Source organism: Ambystoma mexicanum, chromosome 7p (assembly GCF_040938575.1).
Source record: "Ambystoma mexicanum isolate Mex_15411 chromosome 7p, UKY_AmexF1_1, whole genome shotgun sequence".
Classification (NCBI taxonomy): domain Eukaryota; kingdom Metazoa; phylum Chordata; class Amphibia; order Caudata; family Ambystomatidae; genus Ambystoma; species Ambystoma mexicanum.
Window position 1 is genome coordinate 830,397,664 of NC_090939.1, and position 24,275 is coordinate 830,421,938.

The following is a 24,275-nucleotide window of genomic DNA, read 5'->3' on the forward strand; positions in this document are numbered from 1 at the left end:
TCACTCCATTAAGCTACTCCACAGATTGCACTACAACCCAGTCACAATCTCCAGAATGTTCCCCAACACAAGTCCCAATTGATGGAGGAGGTGCGGAAGGGACACCGATTATTGGCATATGTGGTGGGACTGCCCGAGGGTACAGGTCTTCTGGGACGAGGTCTTAGGGTGGATAAGGGACCTGGATGGTGTACCTGGGACAAAATGATCCCTCTTGGTTCTGTTTGGGTTTGAGGAGGAAGGGGGGAATTTAGGAGACTCCCCAATAGGGCTGCATCACTGCTGTTAGCAGCAAGGGCCTGCATAGCTACCAGATGGAAGACTGTGCCCCCCCCCACAGCAAGATTGAGTGGCTCAGTGTGGCTAGGAATCTGTATGTGATGGAAAGAATAATGGTGGGACTGCATGGCTTGGGGAGATCTCTTGCGACGGAGTGGGCCCAATTTACTGAGAAGTACATTGACCAGGCTTTGTGTCCCCTAAGAGCGTGAGATGGAGCTGATCGGAGGGGGGGGGGGGCAAGGAAAACTACACAGGAACCGCCCGAACTGATGACTTTACAATATTGGGCATTATGGGGATGCCCATCACACAGGAATTGCCAAGGGGTGAAATGAAAGAGTCAGGGGTGATTTATTAGGAGGGGCATCATTGCTGACTTAAAAGACTGGAGATTTCTTGGAGCAAAATGACCTCAAGGAAATAGGAGTTTTATCTATGTAGGAGCGGGACGTACCAGAGGAGGGTGGGAGGGGGGAGTTAGAGGTGGGGGTGGGAAGCTATTATTTGTTGTGTTTTTGCTTGTGGCCCTTCTGGGCTCCTTCGAATTCCAGTACCTCCGGTTTTTGTATTAAATGTTGTAATTAGACTGAAAACTTAATAAAATATAAATTTGAAGAAAATAAAACGCCATTGTCATGCCGACCAGGAGGGAGTCTTTAATCTTTTGGAATGCTTCTTTCTGTTCATTTCCCCATCCCCACTGAACACCGTTGTGGGTCAAGTCTCTGAGTGTAGCCGCCACTGTCACCAGATCTGGGATCAAACAGCCACGACACGTTGCCATGCCTAGAAAACACTGTATTTCTGAGGCAGAAGTGGAAGGTCCAGACCCTTTAATGTCAGACACTTTTAGTGGATCCGGCGACACTCTGTCTGCATTGAACGCATAGCTAAAGAACACCAGTTTGTTTTTTCTAAACTCACATTTCTCTGCATGGAGTGTCAACCCTGATTCCTCAAGCCACTGGAGTATGGCTGCTAGGCGCTTGTAATGTTCTTTTAGTGACTTGCCATGCACCAGGATGTCATCGCTTACATTGGTGGATTCTGGCAGGTCTTGGAGCACTTTCCTTATTTAATTCTGGAACACTTTGGTAGCCGATCAAATGACAAAGTTCAGCTGGGCGTATCTCCTGAGGCCCAGGTGAGAGGAGAATGTAGTGATGTACCGGAACGTAGGTCCAGTTTACTGAATACTTTTGCTCCAATCAGCTCCACTAACAGTTCATCAATTGTTGGGGTGATGTGCCTTTCCTGGCAAATTGCCACATTCAGCAGACACATGTCTATGGAAATTCTCACCGTTTGTGGTTTCTTTGGTTTGGTCATGACCGCCATTGGGGATACCCACCAGGTGGGTCCGGATGGCTTCTAAATAATGTGGAGGTCTTATAATTTCTTCAGTTTGACCTCCCCAACCTCTCTCATGTGGAATTATACTCTTCTGTGTTGCACTGCTCTTGGCTCCAATGTTGAATCAATATGTAGAGTAACCATCCAATTCTTTAGGTACCCAATCCTTTGGAAAAGTTTTGAGTGTTTATTTAGCAGTGCTTCAATGTCAGAATCCATAATGCTGAACGCAAAGTGAATGACCTTCAGCTTCTCTGCTGTTTTGCAACTGAGCAGCGTCTCAACTCCTGCATCTACTACACAGATTTGTGTGTGGCAGGTCTCTCTGTTGTATGTTAGAGTGGACTGACATGATCTTTTGACTGGTCTGGTAGGAGCATCTTGGATCCGAACGCGAACAGCTGAACAGTTATTAGTTGATAGCTTATCCAATCTCAAGGTTGGCATTATGTTCACTGTTGCCCCTGTGTCAATCACCATGCGTGCTGGTGCCTGATCTGCTCGGACCATGCAGGTTGGTTGTGTGCAATGTTTCATTTTCTTCTTCCCCCTTTTCTGTTGCAGGCCGAGATCATGTGAATCTTTTCACTCTTCCTCCGGTGGTGGCTCGAGGGTCTTTCTGTTGGGGAGTCATTCTCTGACTGTTTGTCATCCCCACTCTCGGTGACACTCTGTTCCTTTGCGAGGGCTCTTGCTTTCCCTTTGTCTCGTGTTTGGTAGTTCTTCACTGTTTTCTTGTCATCGTCTTTCCTTGGAGCGGAACTTCAACAAACTGTGGCGAAGTGGGTGAGCCGGCCGCATTGCCGGCATGACACTCCTTGCGCGGGACACGTCTCCCACTTGTGCCATGCTCTACCGCACCACTTGCACTGTTCTGTCTGCCTGGGCACTGGGGTGCCTCGGCCATGGCCCCTGTTCCTCATTTCCACTGCTGCTACTGTCATTTCTAGTCTCTCTGCATCAATCAGGAGTCGGCTCATCGCTATTTCCATAGCCATCGCCTGTGTGTCTGTGCATTCCTTTTGGTACCCCATCTCTAGTGCTACATATCATTCAGACAAGATTGCCCTTTGCAGTTTCTCCAACGATACGACATGTATGAACTGTTGTTGCACTGAAAGGTTTTCGTCAGGAATTCAGATCCAACACAATATACCATCTTCTCACTCAGACTTTGGCGTTCTAGGCTCACTTGAAACCGTTTGTAGTCGGGATAAAGTTGCAGTTTGAACGTCTCTATTAAAGCTGTCTTTGCCACCTCATAGTCAGGGCCCAGGCCTCGGTTGGGTAGTGAGCTAGTCTCAGTGGTAGCGTGACTAATTTCATCATCATGAAAGCCCTTTTACCCTCCTCTTCCGTGATCTTCCTAGACTTATAGTGCAGCTTTAACGGCTTCCACAGTTCCCACAGGAGGGCTGCTCCTGGCACACATGGCTCACACAGCTTCATTAATGTCCCCTGCAAGGTATCTAGCCACGTGACTGCATCTGGGGGTAGTACATCACCACTTGCCGCTCCTCGGATCATTCTTGATGTCACCACTGCTCTTGCTGGCAGTGCCTGCTGATCATCCGCCATCCTCACTGTGAAGGGAGCTACTCACCGTCACATGTTCGCCCTGTCTTCTGCCTGAGCTCTCAGTGAACCAGAGCAGTCTCTTCCTGCAGCTAACGCACTGGCTTCTGTGCTGCCTAGCACCCCACTTCTCCACCTTCTCAGAGCATGGGCACTAGCCCGGCATGAGGCTTTCCTCTCAGTATCCTGTCTCCCTTCATGCAATTGCCCTTACTTGTGTTGGCTGGTTCTCCACAGAAATGTGGTGCTGTAACTTCCTGTGGCCACTTGGGATAGTCAGACATGGTGCTTCCATAGTGTATGTCTGGGCTATCTGTCACTGTGATGACGTCTGCCCCCTGTGTGTACACAACCGCTTTGTTGCTTTTAATTTTCTTTTCCGGCACCCCATTGGTGCTCACACTCTTCCTCACTTCCTCCTTGGACCCGCGTGGCCTTTCCAATATCAACAGCCACACAGGCAGCCCAGGGATGATGTTTTCTCTGTCCTGGTTTGCCACTGATGTGGTGCGACACACGTGGTCGCTCAGGGGGAGGTGTTTGTTTGTTTGTTTATTGATTTATATAGCGCACCAAACCCGAAGGTTTCTGGGCATGTTACAAGAAAATGTCAGGATTAAAGTTACACAAAGAATCATTGCAAACATTATATACAATAATACAGCATGATGAAGCTGCGCACGCCGCAGTTGCAACTCGCCTGTAGTGTGGCGCAGCCTTCTGTCGTGGGGTCGTACTCGCAACATGCTCCCGGGTCTTGGGTCCAGGGGCACGGATATGCCTGTCGGGAGCTGAACCCGCTCACTGGTTAGTGTGATCCATGTGAGGTCAGACCACCTTCTTCGCCAATTTGAACTGGGTGCCGAGAGGGCACCGCTAAGTCCCACCTCATCGATAATGGCACACACTCTGTATATGTGATTACTGGCTCTGACCTCGTTTTCCGGGCCTGTGCCTCCTTTTATTTGCCTACGTAACCGCATCCACGTCATGACGTATGCGTCATGACGTGCATCATCACAACATCACGCTGTGTTTGTGGAATTGTCTGGCAATTTATGATGTTCTTAATTAGCGAGGTTTATTATAGCTGTTTGTATGTCTAAGTCTTCTTTTATTTCAATGCGTGGCAGCCCGTCTGGACCTGGGGCTCAGGAGGTATTCAGTATTATATGTCTTACTATTTTGCTCATCTATCTCATCAGACCATCTACTGTTCTCGTCCATTTTCACCTTCCGTTCTTGTGATGTCACTTCAGAGAATGCTCTGGTTATGTGGTACCACCATTCCTTGGCTGTTATTAGGTTCATCCGGCTCGGGGACGTTGTACTCAATCCTTCGTAAATGAAATGCTGAGAACCTCCATCATCGTCATTCCCTGGGATCTTCAACTCTCTCATCCAATACCGAGTCTACCATTTTCTACAGTTTTTAAAACGGTGTTCCTTTTTTTATTCCTAAACTAAAATCTGTGTTCCATGTTCATTCCCTTATATGTCGCCTCATCTTACGCTGCTCCTAATCATTTTATCCTTGGTGTTTTGGTGCAGTACTTCTTGCCCATGATGGTTACTAAGCTGGCTGGCAAACGTTGCTAACAACTTGAGTGTTTATGAACTCAGTTTGAAAAACATTTATTTATTTATTTATTAGCATTTATAAAGCGCGCAGCAGTCCTTAGTCATCGTGGCGCAGCCCTTAGGCATACTGGCCTTGGCATCTCCTGTTCTTCAGGTTTAGTGCGATATGAAACTGAAGTTATGGAGATGCCTCAATACCAGCTGATGGGTGTGGCTGAAAGGATTCTTTTTAGCCTGTGGCTGTGTGTGCTGTAAGAGAGAGGGTTGAGGCATTTTGGGTACACTGGGGACGTTTTCTGGTAGAAACAACCAAAGTTTCTGGCCCCTGCTCTGATGACCAGACAAATGCCTTTCAAGTACTATGTGTTGCCCTAAAGGGCCAATGTTGCAGCAGGGCCTGCAGAGTGCAACACCTGAGCAAGTTAGAGTGAGGTTTGAGACAAGGCTTGCCCTAGCAACCAACATACTAAGGAATGCACAAGTCAACACCTGTGGTTTCTACAGCTCGGCAACTCTTTCTTTGGACCAACAAATTCATACCTCCAATAACCCTTAGAACTCCGCTTAACGAAAATGAGTAATAACAATTTGGAGATTTATATAGCATTTCATACCAGATTCATACAGCTTTTAAATGTTGTAATTGGTGTCACTGCTATTACCGTCTCATGGTACTCAGTTTATCCCCCTGGTGAAAGGTTGAGTTGGCCTGACTGATGGATCAAACCCAAATCACATTGCACTTTCTGGTTCTCATCTCCTGGCTCTCAGTATTGAGTTAAATACCCAACCAGCCCCTCAACCCAATGTGTCAATTCCCTGATCCTTCTTGTACACAGTACACAATGGGGGTCATTATGAGTATGGCAGTATATGTTAAAAGAGGCGGTAACAGAATTACTGCCACTTTGATGGTACTGCCGAATTATAAATCTGCGGTAATTCCGCTGGTGGCATTATTTATTTATTTATTTATATATATATATTTTTTTTAGTTGTAACAATTAGTTTATAAATAAACTTCCATTACAATAAAAAACAAAACCAACTTTCACAAAAATATACAAGAAAACACTTGCATAAACAGAAACATTCTTTTCATTAATATAAATGAGTATAAACGAAGGAATTCCAATTTAGGACAAATCCTCTTTCAAAATGTTTTCCAAAAACTCAAATACTGCACATGAGAGTGAAACATTTGTTCCAGATAGAATCCAGTACCACCATTTGTCCATGTCTTCGTCTACTGGTGCAAACGAACTAAGATATTGAGATCTTGATTGCGTTATTTTAGGACACTCAGTGATCAGATGTTTAACTGATTCAACTGATTTGTCACAGAACCTACAGAGGTTATTCTCGATGTTAGTGGCTTTTCGTCTCCATTGGATTTCCTTAGTTGTATAGGCCTTCAATCACAGTCTCATTAATTGATTGCAGTGTTTTCTAGCGGGAAATTTTAGGAGATATCTGGGTAGGCAGTCTAAACAGTTTGTTAGAGACCCCAAATCAATCGACAAAGACAGGAGATTTCTTTGTTCAGAGTTCTGAATCAAGTTCCACTTTCTTAGTTTCTGTTTGGCGATTTGAGGCCTTGCTATAAGTGTTTCCCATTTTATGTCTGCAGAGTCAAGGATCATTTTTAATCCACTGGACCAATTCAGCATGATATCACAATGCTGCTGTTGGGTCACAGTTGAGAAGATTTGATAGGCTGGAGCCTGATCCATTATCGACATCTTCCGTAGCATAGCCAACGATTTCCAGACAACTATGTTGTACATTGATTCATTTCCAAGTTCATATCTTATAGAAATCATAGAGACGCCCTTTGGAAGCTTAAGTATATGTCTCCAAAATAAACCTTCGAGGGTTGACCACAGATGATAATCTAGATTCCTTGTGTAACTGAAGGGTAAGCTCATGAATAAGTGGAAGGACTTGAGAGCTAATAGTACATGAAACGAGTAGGGAGGCGTCCTGCCACTTGTTTTTAGATCTCTTTACCTATACATTTTGGTAAAGGGTGATTATTTAGCATGCAAAAATAGGATTTGGCAACAGCTTTATTACTTAGCTAGCTGTCAAAGGATATTCTAAAAAGATGAGCAAAAGAGGCCCTTGGATTGCCACATTTTTTAATTTTCTTTTTAAGAAAAAAAGGGATTACCTAGTGCTAGTAGCTGCACAACATCTTCTATGCAATTAATTTTACAAGAAGATGTATAGGTGTTTTTTAAGGTACATCGTTCGTCAAAATACATTCATTTTCTCATTTTTAGAAGTGCATTTGAGAAAGGAACAGAAAACAAACATGTTTATGGCAAACAACTTGAAAAATACAAAAAAATTAATAAACAAATGAAAAAACCTAGAACCATCATTCACAAAGTTTTTTGTCTTAAGTAAATAATAAGTGCAAGACAACTGGTGTCTGTAAGTTCTTAGGAAAACAGGGACCTAGTCTTTGGTCTACGTCTGGAGACAAATCAACTTATGGACGGGATTGGAGGAAATAAAGCCTTCAAACTTATTTAGTCCCGTGACGTTTCGGCTTAGAGCCTTCTTCTTGGGCCTTGACTTGGTCACCCCTGTATGTGGTAAACGAGAAAAAGTATTAAATAGAAAATACATAAAAATGCGGGGCAAACTTGCTATTAGGTGCATCTCTATAAAGGGATGAGTCTAGTGCTAGTGTGGCCTGCATGCATTAAAATAATTAAAGACCAAGTGGGGGTACAACATTTGCAGTTGTCCTGTGGCTTGCTGTAGCTCACTCACTGACCTGGACAAGTGTGCTTGGTTTAGACTGGCTCCACGTGGTTGGAGGCACAGTGTACAATTGGGCTGTGAGACCGCCGTTCTCAGCGGGATTGATAGTAGAATATGGGCGGATCCACTGTCACAGCTTCTTTGGTTAAGAATGTGCTTGAGGAGGCAAAAGAGAGAAAAGAAACAGAAGACAACAATGTGTGTCTCATTGATATTCTAATGTGGGCTGATAGAACATATGCCATATAAGGGAGCCCCAATTACCTTGGCGCACGTCCAAGTGCATTCAAATGGGTGGTTCTGCGCTGGTAGTAGCAGGGGGGGGAAAACCCTTGTGCCTGCAACTTAGATAATGAAGTATAAGTAGGGAGGCGCGGTTGTGTTCACAGTCCTAGGGCCCTTGGATCTGCGTCGGAACCGTCTATGGGGGACTGCTTAGTGCCCCTGAAACAAGTAGAAAAGAAATCGTAATCAATTAGTGTGAAAGCAATTAAGGACTCGTGGGAATGGATATGCGCGGGCTAGCCAGTCCATATGAAGGAGACTGGTATTACGGTGGAGGACTAGTGGACAGGAGGGCAGAATGTAAAGTACTGCTGTTCCTGTTCACAGTCCGTCTATCATTGTATTGTGTCTTTACCTGGGGCGCTTGATTTTGGCTCGAGGTCGTTATGTGTCGCTCCGCAGCTACTGTTGTTCGCGTAGCTTCAGTGGAGGGACTGAGCTGTGCGTATAATTTAGGAAGTGCGCATGCGCGTGAGACCAGTGTCTAAGAGCCGCGCATGCGCATTTAGAATTCTGTCTCTAAGTTGTCATGGCACCCGCTTGTGTACGTGCGGGAGCCTAGCACTCGCAATCATGAAGATTTTTGCTGTGGTGGCGAGGTGCATGCTCGAAGTAAGGTTTGGAGGGGAGTCTGTGTATGGGGTCCTCTCGGGTTATTAGTAAGTTCACATGTCAACACAAACTAGCTATGCAGACATTTATCTAGAAATCACCCTCTTCAGAAAAATAGCGCACATATTGTCATACTTATAAAATGAAATAAAGGTACATTGCTTCTTTAAGGCTATCACAGGCATTGTAGACAGTCGGTTTTACAGCAGACATAGTTGTGAATATACATGCAGAGTTCAAAACTATCACAGGTAATTATGATCTTAAACCTGGTCGGGCCATATTTTCAGATAGAAGGCCAAGTGAACAAAAACAATTATATAATCACAAACAACTTGTTCGTTTTAGATTCATGGATTACAGCCCCTATTTGGCAACTTAGTGATGTATGTTAGGAACCAGGTAGCCTAGAGAAGGGGGGGGGGGAGAAAGGAAGGGGGGGGGGGAGGGGGGAAAGGGGGAAGTATCCCTACTGCCCATGGATGGATGGTGTGGCCTCATTAAGGCCCTTTGTAATGGTTTTAAGTTTGAAAATCCACCAGAGTTCTTTATGAATAAGAGCATTAGAGGTATTGGTGGTATTAACTACTGTGTCAGCCACCCACCAGCGGATGTCATCTGCGCTGTGTTGAAATTCCATATAATGTGAGACTAGTGGTGCTGTATGGACCCGACATCGGATCCTTGAGCGATGTTCGCCAATTCTCTTGTTGACCTGTCTCTGAGTTTGGCCAACATATCTGAGACCACAGGGGCATTTGATGATATATACCACATTGCTGGTCTTGCAATTAGAGAAGTGTTTGATTTTCCACTCTTTTTCTTCTACCTGGAATGATGTTGTTTTTCTCGTGAATCTACATACATTGCATGTGCCACATGGGTAGTGTCCCAGTATTTCTCTCATATTCCAAAGTTTGGTCCTTTGGGATTTCTTATTTAGCCTCGCATGGGTTAACAAATCTTTCAAATTTTTGCCTCTTTTGAGGGCCATTCTTGGAATCGGTTCATTTGGAAGACTTAGTTGTACCAGTGGCCAGAATTTCTTAATGATGGTTTTAAGTTTGGTCGTGTTGGGCCCAAAGGTAGTGACACAAGTCAGTAGTTGTTCACTTTCTGTATTGCGCGTTTTCGGGGTGAGTAAAATCTCCCGAGGAGTGTACTGGGCGCGCTTGGTGGTGTTCCGAATAAGTTTCTTCGGATAGCCTCTATTGTGAAGTTTGAGTTGCAGTATACTGGCATGTTTTTTATACTGTTCCAGTTCCGTGCAATTTCGCCTGAGTCTTAGTCTTAGTCTCAGTCCCTCCACTGAAGCTACGCGAACAACAGTAGCTGCGGAGCGACACATAACGACCTCGAGCCAAAATCAAGCGCCCCAGGTAAAGACACAATACAATGATAGACGGACTGTGAACAGGAACAGCAGTACTTTACATTCTGCCCTCCTGTCCACTAGTCCTCCACCGTAATACCAGTCTCCTTCATATGGACTGGTTAGCCCGCGCATATCCATTCCCACGAGTCCTTAATTGCTTTCACACTAATTGATTACGATTTCTTTTCTACTTGTTTCAGGGGCACTAAGCAGTCCCCCATAGACGGTTCTGACGCAGATCCAAGGGCCCTAGGACTGTGAACACAACCGCGCCTCCCTACTTATACTTCATTATCTAAGTTGCAGGCACAAGGGTTTTCCCCCCCCTGCTACTACCAGCGCAGAACCACCCATTTGAATGCACTTGGACGTGCGCCAAGGTAATTGGGGCTCCCTTATATGGCATATGTTCTATCAGCCCACATTAGAATATCAATGAGACACACATTGTTGTCTTCTGTTTCTTTTCTCTCTTTTGCCTCCTCAAGCACATTCTTAACCAAAGAAGCTGTGACAGTGGATCCGCCCATATTCTACTATCAATCCCGCTGAGAACGGCGGTCTCACAGCCCAATTGTACACTGTGCCTCCAACCACGTGGAGCCAGTCTAAACCAAGCACACTTGTCCAGGTCAGTGAGTGAGCTACAGCAAGCCACAGGACAACTGCAAATGTTGTACCCCCACTTGGTCTTTAATTATTTTAATGCATGCAGGCCACACTAGCACTAGACTCATCCCTTTATAGAGATGCACCTAATAGCAAGTTTGCCCCGCATTTTTATGTATTTTCTATTTAATACTTTTTCTCGTTTACCACATACAGGGGTGACCAAGTCAAGGCCCAAGAAGAAGGCTCTAAGCCGAAACGTCACGGGACTAAATAAGTTTGAAGGCTTTATTTCCTCCAATCCCGTCCATAAGTTGATTTGTCTCCAGACGTAGACCAAAGACTAGGTCCCTGTTTTCCTAAGAACTTACAGACACCAGTTGTCTTGCACTTATTATTTACTTAAGACAAAAAACTTTGTGAATGATGGTTCTAGGTTTTTTCATTTGTTTATTAATTTTTTTGTATTTTTCAAGTTGTTTGCCATAAACATGTTTGTTTTCTGTTCCTTTCTCAAATGCACTTCTAAAAATGAGAAAATGAATGTATTTTGATGAACGATGTACCTTAAAAAACACCTATACATCTTCTTGTAAAATTAATTGCATAGAAGATGTTGTGCAGCTACTAGCACTAAGTAATCCCTTTTTTTCTTAAAAAGAACATTAAAAAATGTGGCAATCCAAGGGCCTCTTTTGCTCATCTTTTTAGAATATCCTTTGACAGCTAGCTAAGTAATAAAGCTGTTGCCAAATCCTATTTTTGCATGCTAAATAATCACCCTTTACCAAAATGTATAGGTAAAGAGATCTAAAAACAAGTGGCAGGACGCCTCCCTACTCGTTTCATGTACTATTAGCTCTCAAGTCCTTCCACTTATTCATGAGCTTACCCTTCAGTTACACAAGTTTAAGATATAGCAACTGCTATACTAGGGTCTTACAAACTAATATTTCGAAATTAGTTTTCCAACCCAACCAATTCTATGACCATAGCTTGCCTAATACTCACTCGCTGACCTATACACTCCATCTCCAGAATGGAACAAGTTTTAAGTTTCTCTGAAGAAGAAACTTCAGATATTATTCAGGGACCAACTCTGTTTAATCTCAACGGTGCCCAGCAACATATCGCCTCGGCTGCATCAGGGGACGACTTGCTGAAGTTAAAAAAGAAATGTTTCCGGACAGAAGTTCATGGACATTTTCTTAGGGAATACCTAAGGGTCCACATGGTCCCATTAGGACTAATTGTTCGTAACGAACCAGCACTATTCCTGGAAGATCAAGAATACATGCTTGGCTTCAGTCAGATATCCACGAAATGCTCACGAGATCTGATGGTGCTAACTATAACTACGGCCAAAAGGATACATGCTAAAATTAAATTGGACCTAGAGGCGGAAGAAGAAAAATTTCTTACCAACACAGACCTACAAAACGCACGAGACAAGCTTAAAGAAATCAACACCACCTTCGATCAATTTATGGCCCTTACATTAGAAAAGAAGCACAAGAAACTGGCCAAGGACATCCAAAATTTCAAAATAGAAAACATATACCCTTACTTATCTCCTGACTACAAAGACAGAAAAGAAAAAGAAAGAACAGCTAATCAAACTGGTCCAAGGAGAAGCGGAAGAAAAGGGGTCTCATTTTCAGACACCTCAAGCTCGGGTTCATCAGATGACCAATCACAAGCAACAGGCAGAGAGCAGCAAGGAGGATATTTCCAACCACTACCCCCTCAGCTCCCTTTTTTAGGGAGAGGGGGCCCCAGAGGCCGTTACTGGGGCCCACCGCCACCGATGCCTATGCCCATGCCATACTACCCCTTCAATTACCCACAATGGAATCAACCACCCAGAGGGCGCCGCAACAAACGGAGACCATAGAGGACATACCCATATTTAATCTCTCAGGGTTCACACTATCCAAAGCAGAAATACAGGTCCTAACCAAAGGGCTGTCATTTGTTCCATCCACTAGAACGAACTGGTTCCAACTTGATCAAGAAATTTCTACGTTTTTCAGAACTATAAGACGGAAAGCATTCTTTCAAGATAAGGAACCCCTTGAACAAGATGAAGACTCAGGCCTAAGGGTACCTTCCAACTTTAACCCAAGAGATAATGAGGTTGCATCCCATATTATCTCGTTTGAAAAATGTGTCAAGAAAGAAATCTCAAAACTACAGGACTTGACCACCAAAGCCAAACCAAATCTATCTAAGGAAGAACATAAAGCACTCAAACAACTGGCCTCCAACGATCAAATCGTCATAAAAATGGCCGACAAAGGTGGAGGGATAGTAGTGCAGAGTCTCACCCAGTATAAAGACATGGTCAACAATCTTTTAGAAGTCACCACGAATTACAAAAAACTCAGAAAAGATCCCTCCAAGGAAATAAAGACCAAGATACAAGAAGCTACTAAACTTGCTTTTGAACGAGGGTGGATTTCAGAAAAGGAAGAAATATTTCTCAACTCATCAGAGGGCAGAACACCGGCGTTCTACGCCCTACCAAAAATACATAAAAATCAACAAAACCCCCCCGGCAGACCCATTGTGTCAGGATGTGGTTCAATCTTAGAACCACTATGCAAATTTGTGGATCATTTTTTGAAACCCCTGAGCCAAGAAACCCCTACGTACTTAAGAGACACCATGGCTACCATCGCCATTTTTGAAGACTTGACATTCCAGCCTACAAGGGACCACCTAGTCACCATGGATATCTCGAGTCTCTACACGAGTATCCCCCAAGATGCAGCATTAGAATGCATCCATCAACACTTGATACACCATATGAGACAAAGCAGAGTCCCAGCGGCTTTCATAGTAGAACTCTTAGAACTGGCTCTCACAAACAATTTCTTTTCATTTGATGAAGACTTTTACTTACAGGTCAGCGGGACCGCTATGGGAGCAGCATTTGCCCCCAGCTTGGCCGTGATCTTTATGTCAGAATATGAACAACAACACATCCTGAATATACACAATCCGTTCCGGGATAAGATTGCACATTGGCACCGCTTCATTGATGACATCATTTTCATATGGCAAGATATTAACACCCCGGTGGAGGAATTCTTGGAATGGGCCAACCAACGAACGGAGGAAATTAAATTCACACTCAGCAAAAGCAACCATATGATCAGCTTCCTAGATTTAGAGATCAGGGTTAAAGAAGAAAAACTGATATGTTCCCTCTACAGGAAAGAAACAGACAGGAACACTCTGTTACATTACAGAAGCAACCATCCCAGGAACCTTTGCAATAACCTACCATTTGGACAATTTCTAAGACTCAGGCGAAATTGCACGGAACTGGAACAGTATAAAAAACATGCCAGTATACTGCAACTCAAACTTCACAATAGAGGCTATCCGAAGAAACTTATTCGGAACACCACCAAGCGCGCCCAGTACACTCCTCGGGAGATTTTACTCACCCCGAAAACGCGCAATACAGAAAGTGAACAACTACTGACTTGTGTCACTACCTTTGGGCCCAACACGACCAAACTTAAAACCATCATTAAGAAATTCTGGCCACTGGTACAACTAAGTCTTCCAAATGAACCGATTCCAAGAATGGCCCTCAAAAGAGGCAAAAATTTGAAAGATTTGTTAACCCATGCGAGGCTAAATAAGAAATCCCAAAGGACCAAACTTTGGAATATGAGAGAAATACTGGGACACTACCCATGTGGCACATGCAATGTATGTAGATTCACGAGAAAAACAACATCATTCCAGGTAGAAGAAAAAGAGTGGAAAATCAAACACTTCTCTAATTGCAAGACCAGCAATGTGGTATATATCATCGAATGCCCCTGTGGTCTCAGATATGTTGGCCAAACTCAGAGACAGGTCAACAAGAGAATTGGCGAACATCGCTCAAGGATCCGATGTCGGGTCCATACAGCACCACTAGTCTCACATTATATGGAATTTCAACACAGCGCAGATGACATCCGCTGGTGGGTGGCTGTCACAGTAGTTAATACCACCAATACCTCTAATGCTCTTATTCATAAAGAACTCTGGTGGATTTTCAAACTTAAAACCATTACAAAGGGCCTTAATGAGGCCACACCATCCATCCATGGGCAGTAGGGATACTTCCCCCTTTCCCCCCTCCCCCCCCTTCCTTTCTCCCCCCCCCCCTTCTCTAGGCTACCTGGTTCCTAACATACATCACTAAGTTGCCAAATAGGGGCTGTAATCCATGAATCTAAAACGAACAAGTTGTTTGTGATTATATAATTGTTTTTGTTCACTTGGCCTTCTATCTGAAAATATGGCCCGACCAGGTTTAAGATCATAATTACCTGTGATAGTTTTGAACTCTGCATGTATATTCACAACTATGTCTGCTGTAAAACCGACTGTCTACAATGCCTGTGATAGCCTTAAAGAAGCAATGTACCTTTATTTCATTTTATAAGTATGACAATATGTGCGCTATTTTTCTGAAGAGGGTGATTTCTAGATAAATGTCTGCATAGCTAGTTTGTGTTGACATGTGAACTTACTAATAACCCAAGAGGACCCCATACACAGACTCCCCTCCAAACCTTACTTCGAGCATGCACCTCGCCACCACAGCAAAAATCTTCATGATTGCGAGTGCTAGGCTCCCGCACGTACACAAGCGGGTGCCATGACAACTTAGAGACAGAATTCTAAATGCGCATGCGCGGCTCTTAGACACTGGTCTCACGCGCATGCGCACTTCCTAAATTATACGCACAGCTCAGTCCCTCCACTGAAGCTACGCGAACAACAGTAGCTGCGGAGCGACACATAACGACCTCGAGCCAAAATCAAGCGCCCCAGGTAAAGACACAATACAATGATAGACGGACTGTGAACAGGAACAGCAGTACTTTACATTCTGCCCTCCTGTCCACTAGTCCTCCACCGTAATACCAGTCTCCTTCATATGGACTGGTTAGCCCGCGCATATCCATTCCCACGAGTCCTTAATTGCTTTCACACTAATTGATTACGATTTCTTTTCTACTTGTTTCAGGGGCACTAAGCAGTCCCCCATAGACGGTTCCGACGCAGATCCAAGGGCCCTAGGACTGTGAACACAACCGCGCCTCCCTACTTATACTTCATTATTTAAGTTGCAGGCACAAGGGTTTTCCCCCCCCTGCTACTACCAGCGCAGAACCACCCATTTGAATGCACTTGGACGTGCGCCAAGGTAATTGGGGCTCCCTTATATGGCATATGTTCTATCAGCCCACATTAGAATATCAATGAGACACACATTGTTGTCTTCTGTTTCTTTTCTCTCTTTTGCCTCCTCAAGCACATTCTTAACCAAAGAAGCTGTGACAGTGGATCCGCCCATATTCTACTATCAATCCCGCTGAGAACGGCGGTCTCACAGCCCAATTGTACACTGTGCCTCCAACCACGTGGAGCCAGTCTAAACCAAGCACACTTGTCCAGGTCAGTGAGTGAGCTACAGCAAGCCACAGGACAACTGCAAATGTTGTACCCCCACTTGGTCTTTAATTATTTTAATGCATGCAGGCCACACTAGCACTAGACTCATCCCTTTATAGAGATGCACCTAATAGCAAGTTTGCCCCGCATTTTTATGTATTTTCTATTTAATACTTTTTCTCGTTTACCACATACAGGGGTGACCAAGTCAAGGCCCAAGAAGAAGGCTCTAAGCCGAAACGTCACGGGACTAAATAAGTTTGAAGGCTTTATTTCCTCCAATCCCGTCCATAAGTTGATTTGTCTCCAGACGTAGACCAAAGACTAGGTCCCTGTTTTCCTAAGAACTTACAGACACCAGTTGTCTTGCACTTATTATTTACTTAAGACAAAAAACTTTGTGAATGATGGTTCTAGGTTTTTTCATTTGTTTATTAATTTTTTTGTATTTTTCAAGTTGTTTGCCATAAACATGTTTGTTTTCTGTTCCTTTCTCAAATGCACTTCTAAAAATGAGAAAATGAATGTATTTTGACGAACGATGTACCTTAAAAAACACCTATACATCTTCTTGTAAAATTAATTGCATAGAAGATGTTGTGCAGCTACTAGCACTAAGTAATCCCTTTTTTTCTTAAAAAGAAAATTAAAAAATGTGGCAATCCAAGGGCCTCTTTTGCTCATCTTTTTAGAATATCCTTTGACAGCTAGCTAAGTAATAAAGCTGTTGCCAAATCCTATTTTTGCATGCTAAATAATCACCCTTTACCAAAATGTATAGGTAAAGAGATCTAAAAACAAGTGGCAGGACGCCTCCCTACTCGTTTCATGTACTATTAGCTCTCAAGTCCTTCCACTTATTCATGAGCTTACCCTTCAGTTACACAAGTTTAAGATATAGCAACTGCTATACTAGGGTCTTACAAACTAATATTTCGAAATTAGTTTTCCAACCCAACCAATTCTATGACCATAGCTTGCCTAATACTCACTCGCTGACCTATACACTCCATCTCCAGAATGGAACAAGTTTTAAGTTTCTCTGAAGAAGAAACTTCAGATATTATTCAGGGACCAACTCTGTTTAATCTCAACGGTGCCCAGCAACATATCGCCTCGGCTGCATCAGGGGACGACTTGCTGAAGTTAAAAAAGAAATGTTTCCGGACAGAAGTTCATGGACATTTTCTTAGGGAATACCTAAGGGTCCACATGGTCCCATTAGGACTAATTGTTCGTAACGAACCAGCACTATTCCTGGAAGATCAAGAATACATGCTTGGCTTCAGTCAGATATCCACGAAATGCTCACGAGATCTGATGGTGCTAACTATAACTACGGCCAAAAGGATACATGCTAAAATTAAATTGGACCTAGAGGCGGAAGAAGAAAAATTTCTTACCAACACAGACCTACAAAACGCACGAGACAAGCTTAAAGAAATCAACACCACCTTCGATCAATTTATGGCCCTTACATTAGAAAAGAAGCACAAGAAACTGGCCAAGGACATCCAAAATTTCAAAATAGAAAACATATACCCTTACTTATCTCCTGACTACAGAGACAGAAAAGAAAAAGAAAGAACAGCTAATCAAACTGGTCCAAGGAGAAGCGGAAGAAAAGGGGTCTCATTTTCAGACACCTCAAGCTCGGGTTCATCAGATGACCAATCACAAGCAACAGGCAGAGAGCAGCAAGGAGGATATTTCCAACCACTACCCCCTCAGCTCCCTTTTTTAGGGAGAGGGGGCCCCAGAGGCCGTTACTGGGGCCCACCGCCACCGATGCCTATGCCCATGCCATACTACCCCTTCAATTACCCACAATGGAATCAACCACCCAGAGGGCGCCGCAACAAACGGAGACCATAGAGGACATACCCATATTTAATCTCTCAGGGTTCACACTATCCAAAGCAGAAATACAGGTCCTAACCAAAGGGCTGTCATTTGTTCCATCCACTAGAACGAACTGGTTCCAACTTGATCAAGAAATGTCTACGTTTTTCAGAACTATAAGACGGAAAGCATTCTTTCAAGATAAGGAACCCCTTGAACAAGATGAAGACTCAGGCCTAAGGGTACCTTCCAACTTTAACCCAAGAGATAATGAGGTTGCGTCCCATATTATCTCGTTTGAAAAATGTGTCAAGAAAGAAATCTCGAAACTACAGGACTTGACCACCAAAGCCAAACCAAATCTATCTAAGGAAGAACATAAAGCACTCAAACAACTGGCCTCCAACGATCAAATCGTCATAAAAATGGCCGACAAAGGTGGAGGGATAGTAGTGCAGAGTCTCACCCAGTATAAAGACATGGTCAACAATCTTTTAGAAGTCACCACGAATTACAAAAAACTCAGAAAAGATCCCTCCAAGGAAATAAAGACCAAGATACAAGAAGCTACTAAACTTGCTTTTGAACGAGGGTGGATTTCAGAAAAGGAAGAAATATTTCTCAACTCATCAGAGGGCAGATCACCGGCGTTCTACGCCCTACCAAAAATACATAAAAATCAACAAAACCCCCCCGGCAGACCCATTGTGTCAGGATGTGGTTCAATCTTAGAACCACTATGCAAATTTGTGGATCATTTTTTGAAACCCCTGAGCCAAGAAACCCCTACGTACTTAAGAGACACCATGGCTACCATCGCCATTTTTGAAGACTTGACATTCCAGCCTACAAGGGACCACCTAGTCACCATGGATATCTCGAGTCTCTACACGAGTATCCCCCAAGATGCAGCATTAGAATGCATCCATCAACACTTGATACACCATATGAGACAAAGCAGAGTCCCAGCGGCTTTCATAGTAGAACTCTTAGAACTGGCTCTCACAAACAATTTCTTTTCATTTGATGAAGACTTTTACTTACAGGTCAGCGGGACCGCTATGGGAGCAGCATTTGCCCCCAGCTTGGCCGTGATCTTTATGTCAGAATATGAACAACAACACATCCTGAATATACACAATCCGTTCCGGGATAAGATTGCACATTGGCACCGCTTCATTGATGACATCATTTTCATATGGCAAGATATTAACACCCCGGTGGAGGAATTCTTGGAATGGGCCAACCAACGAACGGAGGAAATTAAATTCACACTCAGCAAAAGCAACCATATGATCAGCTTCCTAGATTTAGAGATCAGGGTTAAAGAAGAAAAACTGATATGTTCCCTCTACAGGAAAGAAACAGACAGGAACACTCTGTTACATTACAGAAGCAACCATCCCAGGAACCTTCGCAATAACCTACCATTTGGACAATTTCTAAGACTCAGGCGAAATTGCACGGAACTGGAACAGTATAAAAAACATGCCAGTATACTGCAACTCAAACTTCACAATAGAGGCTATCCGAAGAAACTTATTCGGAACACCACCAAGCGCGCCCAGTACACTCCTCGGGAGATTTTACTCACCCCGAAAACGCGCAATACAGAAAGTGAACAACTACTGACTTGTGTCACTACCTTTGGGCCCAACACGACCAAACTTAAAACCATCATTAAGAAATTCTGGCCACTGGTACAACTAAGTCTTCCAAATGAACCGATTCCAAGAATGGCCCTCAAAAGAGGCAAAAATTTGAAAGATTTGTTAACCCATGCGAGGCTAAATAAGAAATCCCAAAGGACCAAACTTTGGAATATGAGAGAAATACTGGGACACTACCCATGTGGCACATGCAATGTATGTAGATTCACGAGAAAAACAACATCATTCCAGGTAGAAGAAAAAGAGTGGAAAATCAAACACTTCTCTAATTGCAAGACCAGCAATGTGGTATATATCATCGAATGCCCCTGTGGTCTCAGATATGTTGGCCAAACTCAGAGACAGGTCAACAAGAGAATTGGCGAACATCGCTCAAGGATCCGATGTCGGGTCCATACAGCACCACTAGTCTCACATTATATGGAATTTCAACACAGCGCAGATGACATCCGCTGGTGGGTGGCTGACACAGTAGTTAATACCACCAATACCTCTAATGCTCTTATTCATAAAGAACTCTGGTGGATTTTCAAACTTAAAACCATTACAAAGGGCCTTAATGAGGCCACACCATCCATCCATGGGCAGTAGGGATACTTCCCCCTTTCCCCCCTCCCCCCCCCCTTCCTTTCTCCCCCCCCCCCTTCTCTAGGCTACCTGGTTCCTAACATACATCACTAAGTTGCCAAATAGGGGCTGTAATCCATGAATCTAAAACGAACAAGTTGTTTGTGATTATATAATTGTTTTTGTTCACTTGGCCTTCTATCTGAAAATATGGCCCGACCAGGTTTAAGATCATAATTACCTGTGATAGTTTTGAACTCTGCATGTATATTCACAACTATGTCTGCTGTAAAACCGACTGTCTACAATGCCTGTGATAGCCTTAAAGAAGCAATGTACCTTTATTTCATTTTATAAGTATGACAATATGTGCGCTATTTTTCTGAAGAGGGTGATTTCTAGATAAATGTCTGCATAGCTAGTTTGTGTTGACATGTGAACTTACTAATAACCCAAGAGGACCCCATACACAGACTCCCCTCCAAACCTTACTTCGAGCATGCACCTCGCCACCACAGCAAAAATCTTCATGATTGCGAGTGCTAGGCTCCCGCACGTACACAAGCGGGTGCCATGACAACTTAGAGACAGAATTCTAAATGCGCATGCGCGGCTCTTAGACACTGGTCTCACGCGCATGCGCACTTCCTAAATTATACACACAGCTCAGTCCCTCCACTGAAGCTACGCGAACAACAGTAGCTGCGGAGCGACACATAACGACCTCGAGCCAAAATCAAGCGCCCCAGGTAAAGACACAATACAATGATAGACGGACTGTGAACAGGAACAGCAGTACTTTACATTCTGCCCTCCTGTCCACTAGTCCTCCACCGTAATACCAGTCTCCTTCATATGGACTGGTTAGCCCGCGCATATCCATTCCCACGAGTCCTTAATTGCTTTCACACTAATTGATTACGATTTCTTTTCTACTTGTTTCAGGGGCACTAAGCAGTCCCCCATAGACGGTTCCGACGCAGATCCAAGGGCCCTAGGACTGTGAACACAACCGCGCCTCCCTACTTATACTTCATTATCTAAGTTGCAGGCACAAGGGTTTTCCCCCCCCTGCTACTACCAGCGCAGAACCACCCATTTGAATGCACTTGGACGTGCGCCAAGGTAATTGGGGCTCCCTTATATGGCATATGTTCTATCAGCCCACATTAGAATATCAATGAGACACACATTGTTGTCTTCTGTTTCTTTTCTCTCTTTTGCCTCCTCAAGCACATTCTTAACCAAAGAAGCTGTGACAGTGGATCCGCCCATATTCTACTATCAATCCCGCTGAGAACGGCGGTCTCACAGCCCAATTGTACACTGTGCCTCCAACCACGTGGAGCCAGTCTAAACCAAGCACACTTGTCCAGGTCAGTGAGTGAGCTACAGCAAGCCACAGGACAACTGCAAATGTTGTACCCCCACTTGGTCTTTAATTATTTTAATGCATGCAGGCCACACTAGCACTAGACTCATCCCTTTATAGAGATGCACCTAATAGCAAGTTTGCCCCGCATTTTTATGTATTTTCTATTTAATACTTTTTCTCGTTTACCACATACAGGGGTGACCAAGTCAAGGCCCAAGAAGAAGGCTCTAAGCCGAAACGTCACGGGACTAAATAAGTTTGAAGGCTTTATTTCCTCCAATCCCGTCCATAAGTTGATTTGTCTCCAGACGTAGACCAAAGACTAGGTCCCTGTTTTCCTAAGAACTTACAGACACCAGTTGTCTTGCACTTATTATTTACTTAAGACAAAAAACTTTGTGAATGATGGTTCTAGGTTTTTTCATTTGTTTATTAATTTTTTTGTATTTTTCAAGTTGTTTGCCATAAACATGTTTGTTTTCTGTTCCTTTCTCAAATGCACTTCTAAAAATGAGAAAATGAATGTATTTTGACGAACGATGTACCTTAAAAAACACCTATACATCTTCTTGTAAAATTAATTGCATAGAAGATGTTGTGCAGCTACTAGCACTAAGTAATCCCTTTTTTTCTTAAAAAGAAAATTAAAAAATGTGGCAATCCAAGGGCCTCTTTTGCTCATCTTTTTAGAATATCCTTTGACAGCTAGCTAAGTAATAAAGCTGTTGCCAAATCCTATTTTTGCATGCTAAATAATCACCCTTTACCAAAATGTATAGGTAAAGAGATCTAAAAACAAGTGGCAGGACGCCTCCCTACTCGTTTCATGTACTATTAGCTCTCAAGTCCTTCCACTTATTCATGAGTTTACCCTTCAGTTACACAAGTTTAAGATATAGCAACTGCTATACTAGGGTCTTACAAACTAATATTTCGAAATTAGTTTTCCAACCCAACCAATTCTATGACCATAGCTTGCCTAATACTCACTCGCTGACCTATACACTCCATCTCCAGAATGGAACAAGTTTTAAGTTTCTCTGAAGAAGAAACTTCAGATATTATTCAGGGACCAACTCTGTTTAATCTCAACGGTGCCCAGCAACATATCGCCTCGGCTGCATCAGGGGACGACTTGCTGAAGTTAAAAAAGAAATGTTTCCGGACAGAAGTTCATGGACATTTTCTTAGGGAATACCTAAGGGTCCACATGGTCCCATTAGGACTAATTGTTCGTAACGAACCAGCACTATTCCTGGAAGATCAAGAATACATGCTTGGCTTCAGTCAGATATCCACGAAATGCTCACGAGATCTGATGGTGCTAACTATAACTACGGCCAAAAGGATACATGCTAAAATTAAATTGGACCTAGAGGCGGAAGAAGAAAAATTTCTTACCAACACAGACCTACAAAACGCACGAGACAAGCTTAAAGAAATCAACACCACCTTCGATCAATTTATGGCCCTTACATTAGAAAAGAAGCACAAGAAACTGGCCAAGGACATCCAAAATTTCAAAATAGAAAACATATACCCTTACTTATCTCCTGACTACAAAGACAGAAAAGAAAAAGAAAGAACAGCTAATCAAACTGGTCCAAGGAGAAGCGGAAGAAAAGGGGTCTCATTTTCAGACACCTCAAGCTCGGGTTCATCAGATGACCAATCACAAGCAACAGGCAGAGAGCAGCAAGGAGGATATTTCCAACCACTACCCCCTCAGCTCCCTTTTTTAGGGAGAGGGGGCCCCAGAGGCCGTTACTGGGGCCCACCGCCACCGATGCCTATGCCCATGCCATACTACCCCTTCAATTACCCACAATGGAATCAACCACCCAGAGGGCGCCGCAACAAACGGAGACCATAGAGGACATACCCATATTTAATCTCTCAGGGTTCACACTATCCAAAGCAGAAATACAGGTCCTAACCAAAGGGCTGTCATTTGTTCCATCCACTAGAACGAACTGGTTCCAACTTGATCAAGAAATGTCTACGTTTTTCAGAACTATAAGACGGAAAGCATTCTTTCAAGATAAGGAACCCCTTGAACAAGATGAAGACTCAGGCCTAAGGGTACCTTCCAACTTTAACCCAAGAGATAATGAGGTTGCGTCCCATATTATCTCGTTTGAAAAATGTGTCAAGAAAGAAATCTCGAAACTACAGGACTTGACCACCAAAGCCAAACCAAATCTATCTAAGGAAGAACATAAAGCACTCAAACAACTGGCCTCCAACGATCAAATCGTCATAAAAATGGCCGACAAAGGTGGAGGGATAGTAGTGCAGAGTCTCACCCAGTATAAAGACATGGTCAACAATCTTTTAGAAGTCACCACGAATTACAAAAAACTCAGAAAAGATCCCTCCAAGGAAATAAAGACCAAGATACAAGAAGCTACTAAACTTGCTTTTGAACGAGGGTGGATTTCAGAAAAGGAAGAAATATTTCTCAACTCATCAGAGGGCAGAACACCGGCGTTCTACGCCCTACCAAAAATACATAAAAATCAACAAAACCCCCCCGGCAGACCCATTGTGTCAGGATGTGGTTCAATCTTAGAACCACTATGCAAATTTGTGGATCATTTTTTGAAACCCCTGAGCCAAGAAACCCCTACGTACTTAAGAGACACCATGGCTACCATCGCCATTTTTGAAGACTTGACATTCCAGCCTACAAGGGACCACCTAGTCACCATGGATATCTCGAGTCTCTACACGAGTATCCCCCAAGATGCAGCATTAGAATGCATCCATCAACACTTGATACACCATATGAGACAAAGCAGAGTCCCAGCGGCTTTCATAGTAGAACTCTTAGAACTGGCTCTCACAAACAATTTCTTTTCATTTGATGAAGACTTTTACTTACAGGTCAGCGGGACCGCTATGG